We start from the raw sequence: 8,614 nt of genomic DNA, 5'->3' as shown, positions 1-8,614 counted from the left end.
TTAGGGTTTGCCCAAACTGGATCTGCTGGTTTTCAGCATAGTACCTGCATCTTTTACTACATGGTAGATAACATGCTTCATCTGTAATTTATCTTCAAGATTGGTATGAATCTCTAACAGATAACAGAATTCTTGAGTAAGCCTGAAGAACTGTTGAACATGCTCTGGAGAAACAAAATCGTTAGCCACTTTGGCACAGCTATACAAGTTATGAACCTCGTATGGAATTCCTGCTGTGAAAATGCCCCATCTCTGAGAAACTGTAAAATAGCCCAGGCTTGGACTCCATACTCTTGATGAAGATGCTTTCCTAGTGATCAGTCTAAATGTCAGCTCAGATCACTAATAGGATTATAGTCACTGGGTTTTCTGGAACATGCTCTTCTGATGTATTTTAAAGGAATTCTCGTATCTTCTCCGTGTCTTCACTAGCATATACGTGCCAGAGGCTCCTGTCTTCTTTTCCTTCAATAAATTGCTTTATTGTGTGTTCATGAGAGTTCCCATCTTGGACAGTTTTAAGGACTTCTTCTTGGCACAGTGTCCTTTGGAATGCCCACACAGACCAGGCCATGAGCTGCATCAATACATCTCCGTAAAGATATTGCTCCACATTTTTGATATTTTGGAGTCATTGATCCATAAGCATTATACATGTCAGGACTCCAATCTGGCCAAACAAAGCAGTTGGGCCGCCTAGAGACAAAATCCAATCTGTCGTCTTACCTTGTGTCCTCAAGCAATAGAATGTTGGCCATCAGATCATCAAACCTGGAGGCATCATATTTTTAAAAGTCCCTCCTGATAGCCAGTCCTTAGGTTTCAACATCATTAATTCTTTTTCATTTTCCAAGAGACTTGGAACATCTTCAAATGCATTCCCGAAGTCTCCTGCTTTGATGTCTGTAATGATTTCACTGGCTCTTGGTATAGACTGAATGTTTATGCCCCAAAACGTATATGTTAAAACCTAATCCTATGTCATGGTGTTTGGAGGTGGGGTCTTTAGGAGGTGATTAGGTATGACATCAGAGCCCTCAGGAATGGGATTAGTGCCCTTATAGAAGAGACCCCAGACAGCTCCATTGTCCCCTTCCACCATGTGAGGACACAGTGAGAAGACAGCATCTATGAACCACGAAGTGGGCCCTCATCAGATACCAAACCTACCAGCACTTTGATCTTGAACTTCCCACCCTCCAGAACTGTGTGTGTATGTGTGTGTGGGGAGGGGCAGTTTGTTTTTTTAAACTACCGTGTCAATGGTATTTTGTAAGAGCAGCCTAAACAGACTTATGAAAGTCCTATAATTAATTAGATTGACTTCCTGCTCACTAGACTCTTTGTCAAAGTATTCAGGTTTTCAAAATTCACTGTTTAATTTATGATGTACGCCAGACACCATCACTGGCTGCCTTTGTTTCCAGTACTCCCTGAACACATTCCAGTTGCCCTTATTATTGGGATCTTGCAAGCACAGCATGTAGTTACCACACAACCAGTAGTGAGGAATGTCAGAAAGCTAGGTTTATTGTCAGTTCTTGAGGTTCTTACATAAATCAGAGGAAGTGTTATTTCTACCAAAGAAGCGATAATGTCATTAAGGATTATTGGTATATTCTTGGATCCACTTTCTGTCTTATTTTTTTTCTCTTTTTTAATATTCCCATTGGTTAGGTCTGCCAGCCAGTTTAAAGAAGTGCTGACGGGATAAGCTGGTTTCATGCTGCCGGCGGGCTTGAAGGCTACACCCCAACCCACAGTTGCTGGCTCCAACACTGAGGGAATCTGCAGAGCACAGCACCCAGAATAGGTTTTTCTCCAACTAAGGAAATCTGTTTTATATCTCTCTTTAAGGCTGAGAAGAGCTTGAATTGCCTATTTGAACAAGGACAATTTATCCATTCCACACTTTGCTTTTAAAAGTAAACCGCCTTCAACATCATAGAGAGCTTTTCCAAGAATGATTTGTGTAGGTATCATGTTTCCTGGCTTGTGTGCCTGAATTTTCATGCATCTCAGACAAGGAAAAGTCTTATAGGTACCCTGTTTCCAAGTTTTTCTCTTCATCTGGTAGCAGTCCACACACTCTCCAAATGCATACTTAAGATACACCCAGTACAAGTTGAAGATGGTGGTATCACGCATCACATAGTTCTTGAAAACTTTTGGCTGTTTGCTCCCTAGAAAACCTCTAAGAGATGCTCTTAGTGTGTGGCTCCCTAATTGACCCACCTCCCTTTTAAGAAACAACCACTGGACATACCGTGTTTCCCCGAAAAGAAGACCTAGCCAGACAATCAGCTCTAATGCATCTTTTGGAGCAAAAATCAATATAAGACCCAGCCTTATTTTACTATAAGACCAGGTCTTATATAATATAATGTAATGTAATGTACTATAATATAATATGATATAATATAATATAATATAATATAATATAATATAATATATAATACTGGGTCTTATATTAACTTTTGCTCCAAAAGATGCATTAGAGCTGATTGTCCACTAGGTCTCATTTTTGGGGAAACACAGCAGTGACCTCCAACATGGGTCAGGATGTACTTTTCCGTATCCAAATCAGTCCCCACCACATTTTTGGTTAAAGGGAACCATTACCTAAGTGCTTCATTGTTATCACAAACATTTGACAAAGAGGCAGCACAGCAAAAAACATCAGGCTCTAACAACCTAATAAATAAAAAGGTGGTTTTTTTTTAGAGTCTGTGGAAGGAGAATCATGATCACACAGCTCCCTTTTCTCTTTTATCCCTAACCGCAGAAAAAAGAATGACTAGGGTGACTAAATTGACATTATTTTAGGTATGTTAGGTTAGGAATACCTTGCGAAGCGAGAAACAGAAAACCTGACTAAACATGAAGTACAGTGACAGATGGTTGTTGATGTTGGTCAACTAGTAAGCCATGTCATCAGGAGTCTAGACTTTCTACTTGTTTGCTCCATCATGCTCAGCTGTTAGCTTTCATCTTTATGGCCTTTCAATTTATGGTCTCAAGATGCCCATTGAATTTTCAAGCAAAGAAGAGAGAAAGATCACTTCCAGGCCCTACGATGCCTTTTATGAGGGAAGCAAAAACTTTTCCAGAAGTCCTCAGTAGATAATCTTCATATATTTCATTTGCCAACATTGGGTCATTTGGCCACCCCTAGCTCCAAGAGAATCTAGAAATCAAGTATGCAGAAAAGAACAACAGGATTAGCTTAGATCAGTTATGATTCATCCTCTGGAGCTGGGCAGACTGCTGCCTCTATTAGTTAGCTATTACTGTGATAATGCTCCTTAACAAGCAACTCCCAGAATCTTCGTGGTTTACAAGAACATGCACTTTTCCCTCAACTGCGGGCCTGTAGGTCACCTATGCCTCTGCTCGTTTTAGCTGGGATTAATTGGGCTTGGATCCAGGCTGTGTGCGTTTTCATGTTTGATCCATATATTTTCTTATTCTGGCACTACTGGCTACCTGTTGAATATTCTTCTCATTGCAAATGGTAGGTGCACAAGAAGTCAGGTAGAATCACACATATTTAAAGTCTTTCTGCTCATGTCATGTCTAATAATACTCCATTTGCCAAACAAGTCACCTGGCAAAGTCCAACACAAACTGGGCTGGGATATATACACTGCCTACTCCAGTAGAAAGTGCTACAAAGTTACATGCCAAAACATGTACATGTATAATTCTATTCCAGAGAGGGAATGAAGGACTGGGAACAAAAATCCAATCTATCCTCTCATTCCAAACAAACTGGGGCCCTGACAGCAAGAGAGAAAGGAACGGCTGTTGGGTAGCCATCCAATTGTGTCTTCCACACTAGAGTGATCAAAAAAAGCTTTAGAAACTTATTTTTCTGGTTTAGTTAGCAGGAGGAAGAGGAGGAAGTAAGGAAATGGTACAGTTACAAATCGCCTTTCCTGGGTGGGTGTTTTCAGCTAGAACATGGATGGATAGTTGAATAGACTGTTTAATATCTCAGACTGTCAGTTTCATAGTCTGAATTCCTGATAAAAGCAACATCTCTGATACAGTACGTGCCAAATCCTACATTAATTACTTTACATGCATTAGCTAGCTCCCTTTGTCCTCACAACAAACCGACGAAGTCATCCTCACTTTACAGCTGAGAAGTCCAGTGACTTAGGCAGCTGCTTATAAATGGCAAAGCTATGACTGGAACCCATATGTGCCTGATTTCATTCACTCAAGCACCCACTCCTCGTCAGACACTGGGTTGAGTATGCAGACCAACAAAACAGCCCCTGCCCTCCAGGACTTCTGCTCTTAGTCTCTAAATTATACAGCCGAGTAGGAATTACCAGCTGACTAAAAAATGAGTCCAATGCAAATATGTGTGTTATGTTAAAAATGAATAAACAATGTGCCAGGTGCTCTTTAAGGGCTTATCACATCATCTATCAAAGAACTATCAAACCAACTCTATGAAGTAAGTTCTATTATTCCCCATTTTAACTATGAGGAAACTGAGATACCTACAGGTTACCTTTGTGACATACTAGAGAAGTGATGCAGCAGGATTAAAAACCCGGCAATCTGACTCTCGAGTTCCCCTTTTCACAACACCATGAAATACAGGTTTATTTAAATATATTAATGAATCAATACAGCTTTCTCTGATACATTTTCTCACTAAAAAATACTTGCTATAAACTGAATCACATAAAGGCCCCTAAAATAGTCCATGTTAAAAATGGATCATCGGTCTGGTATTTGTCAAAATTACAAATAAAGAGCAAAACTATTACAACATTATGGTTTCTTTTTCCTTAAATCTAAGAGACTGGATTTCTATCATTCCACTATTTTATCCATGTTTGATGTTTACATAATACTTTACAACTGCGAATTAATCACAGTACACTGTAGTGATCATTGGGACCATTATTATTAAAATCATTTCCTGTGGGGGTGTGGAGGCGCCATTGGAGCGGGCTTGGCCTGTGAGCTCCGCTGAGTACCCAGAAGTTGGGCTGTAGTTCCAGCCTCGTCCGCTCCTGGTCCCTGGCCACCTGGCGGCACAATACGCGGGGCGAAGTTGCCGGGAGCAGCCCGGGCGGGGCTGCTGAGCCCGGTTCCCCCAAGCGGCGGCGCTGCGCCCCGGTGCCCCACCACGCTCCCGGCGCCCCGCACCCGGACCCCGCGCTACACGTGGAGGACCCACAGCTGACTCCGCAACCGCCCGGCAGCCCGCGGTGCCTAACAACTCGAGAGCAAAATTTTCAGAACATAAAACAAGAATATAGTCACTCTCCGAGGTGAAGGGAAGCTTGTATTCAGGAAAGTCAGCCTGACTTCTCAGCACCGCCAGCACCTAGCTCCCCAGGCTCCTCCAGGATGAAGAAGGACCAGCTCCGCTTTATCCTCCGACGAGTTGGAAAAATAAATAATACGTGAGCATCTCTTATACGACTAGGAAGATCCAGTCTGGGAGGCGTATGAGCAAATCCTCGATACCAATCTAGCAGAACAATGTGAATCTTGTGCAATTCACACATGATCAGAGTATGCGACGAGATGGGACATGGGACCAAGCGAACAAGCTCTGTGTCCTGAAGCTTTTTTTGCATATTTGGGTACTGAGTACTACGTTTGATCTCAAGAAATGGCTACTGCACACTTTTTGTACCTAGTTTGATGTCACATTTCAGCTCCAGCTTTGCATCCTGAGAACACTCAAACATTTCTGCAGGTACACTTAATACAACTTGAAAGACATTATAACTCTCTGGTTGCCACAAGCATATCTTTCTTTTCTATTCATCTAATAAATTGCTGTACCCTCCTGGGATAGATTTTCTGAACAAAAATACTTGGGGCAGCTGTTTAGCACTCATTGACACTGAACAAAATGGAGTTTCCCCAAGCATAGTTCTATAAATACGAGTGTCTTTTAAGTTATTATTTATATTGTACAAAAATTTTTAATCTTGGTGAGTCTGGCTAATTTGATGCACAACAATTATGGTTAAAAACACTTGGTCCACAGAAGATCATACTATTTTGTGACCATATACATTGTTTAACAGTGGATTGTTTTGTGTGTAGATATTATTGTTAAATCCAGGCACAGAATAGAAATCATAAATTAGAATGCGCATTAGATGTGATTATGATGACTTGGCAAAGGTCTGTGGTCCTAGGTCTACAAATGCTGGTGAGGAATTAACATGAAATGGACCATTTGACACCTGCACTCTACCTAGCGGGTGTTAGGAAAACAATTTAAGAAGTTAGGCTCTGAAGGGAACAGATAAATGGAGGTGGTAGCTTGGCTCCTTTAAGATGAGTGGGGTAATAGAAAGGTTTTGTTTGTTTGTATTTTGCTTTGGATCATTTATTGTTTAAGGATGACAGGCACTGGACATATGTTATACCAAAGGAAATAATCAGTGAGTAAAAGTTTGATGATGCAGGAGAAAGAAGAGATAATTATGGGAGCAATGTTTTCTCCCTCAGCCAAACACTTTGCCAAACTCCAACCCAGGTGAAACTCAGCTGTCTGCCAAGCTCCTGAATTCAAGCAGCTGAACAGTGGGAGAAAAATACATAGCTAGTCTCACTTATAAAATTCATGACCACAAACCTCAAAATATCACTTAACATGAACAAACAAGCCTATTATACATGCTTCCCTAGTATGATGACTTCTCATGACTTCTCCTTTCTCCAAAATAACTACATCACACATTCTCCTCTCTCCAAAAACTTACGCATGTCCTCCTCCTTCACTCTTATGTAGTTGCTTGCCTTGTCTAATACATCGTGGGGAAAATAGAAGCTATAAGACAGACATTCTCTCATCTTCCTGCCACCAACTCTACCAGCTTTTCTGCACCTGACTTCTTTCTTCTGTCTCTCCATGTGATCCAGGCCCCACTTCATTATAATAGTTAGGAAACTGGCAAAAATTAACACAGAAAAATTTAGACTTTCTTAAAAGATATAATGAACACAAATAACACTGAAAAATTCACAAAAACTATACACAATAAAAATTTGACTAAAATTAATGGAATATTTCAATCTCCTTGAAAAGGTTAGATGTGCAAATTTGACCTGGGAAAATTAGATTTGGTAATAATAATGCACCCAAATAAAGGTCAAATACTATGTTCCATCATCAATAAAAATCCTCATTATAACATTTACACAGAAAAGCCATCCTCCAAAGAAAATAATCTCAGAAAAATAAAATTGCAAAGTTAGCATGGTTAACCCTTGAACAACGCAGGGAATAGGGACGCGCGACCCACTACATAGTGGAAAATGTGTATATAACATTTAACTCCCCAAAAACTAAAGTTGCCCCTCGGCATCCATGGGGGTTGGTTCCTTTTGCCCTATAGACTTTTTCTATTTCTCTTGTAATAAATGTCCTTTAATGTTCATTAGGAAGAACCTCAGTGTCTCATTAAAAACTGATTTCAAGCCATTTATTTCCTTTTCCAAATATTTGATCATTTAAAGAGTTTGGCAGTCGCCACTCCATCCTAACAAAAAGCTGAACACACTGCAAAATCAACAGCTCTTCTTGGATCCATAAGAGAGGGGAGAACGCAGGACAAATCTCTGCCCCCAAGATTGGAGAGACTGACAGGCAAATACAGGGAACAGATAAAAGGGAGTCATGGCTTACCAGAGCAGAAACTCACTTAGCAGAAACCACCTCCGGAACCGGTGCCAAGGTAGGAAAACCTGAAATGGAATTGACAAATTGCAGGAAGTTCAGTGTGTAAAAACTCCAGGGGACTAATCATAGGAGCCCCCACAATTTTGTGAGACTTACCTGTAGGAGCTCAGAGAAGGTTCCCACAGTAAATGGTGAAGAAAAATCCCCTCCTGCTTCCTGCAAGGAGAAGGAAAAAGGAACCATTTGGAAACACGCCAGGGCACTCTGTTCTTAAAGAGGCCTTCCCTCAGGAGAAACCAGTTAAGATGAACCTAACCTGCTTGAGTATTATTACAGCCTAACTCACCTAGGGGAAGAAAATACCCATTGAGTCAGCGCTAGCCTTCCAATTTGGGGGAATGGAAATACCCAACTCCAGCCCACTCTAGCCATCTATTCTCACCTAAGGGGGGAGAAAAAAACTGAGAAACACTTGTGAAGTTTACAGTCCAGAGGCACAGGTTCACTTAAAAACCAAAACCTAATCATAGGACTATAGAATGCTCCCCCATGCACATACTTTACCACCACTGAAGGCCTATGTATAGCACTTCCTTTTACTGAATACATTACATCCAGCTACAAAAAATAAATAAATAAATAAATAAATAAATAAATAAATAAATAAAACTTATGAAGCATAGTAAAAGTAAAAACAAAAACCAAAAAACCCCCAGTGCCTACATAGTATTCCAATAGATGAATCCATCATATTTTATTTAGACAATCTCTCACCCATGTTGTTTAAATTTTTCACTATTCAGAAACAATAAAATCCTTGCACACCTGTAATTGTATAATCAGACAATAAATTTCCTTAGGATGTATTTCTAAAAATCATTTGCCAGTGTTTGAAAATAATAGATTATCAGTTAGTTTAATAAACAACTCTGGCAGAGAAAG

At 40.3% G+C, this 8,614-nt stretch overlaps 1 pseudogene; it reads right to left on the bottom strand.

Annotated features, from left to right (window-relative positions):
• Positions 1-5,609, bottom strand: LOC117025538 (lysine-specific demethylase 3A-like; annotated as a pseudogene).
• Positions 5,610-8,614: the final 3,005 nt, after the last annotated feature.

This window comes from Rhinolophus ferrumequinum, chromosome 8 (assembly GCF_004115265.2).
Source record: "Rhinolophus ferrumequinum isolate MPI-CBG mRhiFer1 chromosome 8, mRhiFer1_v1.p, whole genome shotgun sequence".
NCBI classification, from domain to species: Eukaryota; Metazoa; Chordata; class Mammalia; order Chiroptera; family Rhinolophidae; genus Rhinolophus; species Rhinolophus ferrumequinum.
Note: the sequence above shows the minus strand (reverse complement) of the source record. Positions and strands in the feature narration are given on the sequence as shown.